Genomic DNA, 2,220 nt, shown 5'->3' with positions numbered 1-2,220 from the left:
GAGGGACTCTCAATACCGGTTCACTCCACTATTGGGGTGAAACAGGGTTGCCCACTCTCTCCTACTCTTTTCGGTATGTATGTGGATGGGGTTTCTGACTACATTGACAAGGACGGGGATAAAGGTGCACAGTTGGCAGGGACATGGATTCCACTTTTGTTATATGCGGGCGATATTGTGTTGATCTCCGAATCCCCAGAGGGAATGCAACGCCAACTAAATGCTCTGCATACGTTTGCCCACGAAAGTGGTTTGTCTGTCAACCTTGGTAAAACCAAGGTTATGGTGTTTAATACCACCCCACAATGGATCAGGAGATCAACACCTAAATTCACATACGGCCAGGAGACTGTGGAGTACACAGACGCTTACACTTACCTTGGAGTGGTTTTTACTGGACCCACATTCTCACTCAGAAGAGCAGCAGAGACCAGACTGATTAGAGCCCACGCATCATTGGGTAGATTGGAGAGGATGTGTTCGCAGGTTCAGTTTCAGGAACCCCGGACGAAGCTCTAGCTCTTTGACACCTTGGTGGCCTCAACATTGCTCTATGGGGCTGGGATATGGGGACCTTCATTGGATCACCACGGGAGGACGGGTCGCACAGATGGATGGGGGAACATGGAGAAGCCTCTCGTCTCTATGATCTCGCCGCTCATTAGAGCCAAGGCATTAGTACCACGGGCCATTATTCGTGCAGAGCTGACGGCCCCCCCACTAGTGGTAGAGGCGCTCACCAGATCAGTCTCCTTCATAAACCGCACATGGGAACTTCCCAGAGACAGATATGCTCGCATGGCACTTGAGTCCTCCCGACAGTTAGCCATACAAGGAGATACAACATGCTGGTATGGGGAGATGACATCATGGTTTCAGGCGCATGGGTTCAGCATAGACAGGCTGCCACCATTCCAGTATGCATTGGATGCACCATCTCTCATTCTTACACAGTCAGAGATCACCAAGCTCATTCGCCAAGACCTGACCCAGCTAGACACCAGGAGGACATGGATACAACCAGCACAAGAACTGGGCACGAAGATGGCTTTCTACAGAGACCACCTTCTCCAGCTTACGGAAGATGGTTTTGTGATGAGACCCAGATACATGGATACCCACCTGTCTCATGGGATACGGTGTGCTATTGGCCAGTTACGCACATCGTCTCACCAGCTGCGGATTGAAACCGGGAGATATAGTGGAGTACTAGTAGAGGCTAGGACATGCCCCTTGTGTGACATGGAACCTGAGACAGAGCTGCATTATACATGCCGCTGCCCCGTCTACGACGAAATACGAGACCGCTTCCATTGCTTGTTCAGAGAGGGTTTTGGACCACTCTCAAGAGTAATGGGATATGAAGATCAAAGATGCCTGGGTCTGTTCTTGCTCGCGCTGCGTAGACACAGAGAGAGCCTGATGAATGGCGAGGCTAACCAGTCTCAAAGACGGATTACAGACTTCTTCAGAGCAGACACGGGACAGCCGCAAGAGCCACTCCCACACCAGAGCCCCCCCCCCCGTCTCACACCAGAGGCACATTGATTGACCGAGCGATTGAACTGGGGAAATCGAGGCGCCCACGACTGCGCAGGACTACACAGCATCGACGGAGGCTACGTCAAAAGATTCAGAGCACGCTGGCCAGGCATGCACAACTCCCGGTCAGACTACTAACCATGGAGGAAACTGATGAGATCCGCCAACGACCGATGCTAGATCTTTTATGATTCAGCTATCCCAACTAGCCGCCCATTCTTGCTTAGTTTTTCGACTTAGCTCACATCGACCTATCTAGAATCCCATAATATATATCTTTGTTTTGTACTGTTGATTAGGTTATTTTGTTACTCTGACTTTGTATCAGATCCACCACCTTGTAACTTTCTGGTCTCATAGGTCACTATGGCCTTTTGAAGACGTTAGTATAACATTTCATTTCATTTCTCTCTCTCTCTCTCTCTCTCTCTCTCTCTCTCTCTCTCTCTCTCTCTGTGCGTGATAGATTTGTGTGAGAGGCAACAAGGTGAGGATGATGTTGACGAGTGAGGAAGTTTTGCTGAGCTCTCTCTCTCTCTCTCTCTCTCTCTCTCTCTCCCCAAACAAGTGCATTGCCAAACATTAGGGCTTCATTTTTGTCCTCCTATTGTGTTTATGGTTTGCCGCCCTTGGGATGCTATACTTCTTCTACCTCCTCTCATACCACCTTAGATGTGC

This window comes from Adiantum capillus-veneris, chromosome 26, assembly GCF_014529385.1.
Source record: "Adiantum capillus-veneris isolate H3 chromosome 26, ASM1452938v2, whole genome shotgun sequence".
NCBI lineage: Eukaryota > Viridiplantae > Streptophyta > Polypodiopsida > Polypodiales > Pteridaceae > Adiantum > Adiantum capillus-veneris.
The sequence above is the reverse complement of the archived record's forward strand: the minus strand, read 5'-3'. Positions refer to the sequence as shown.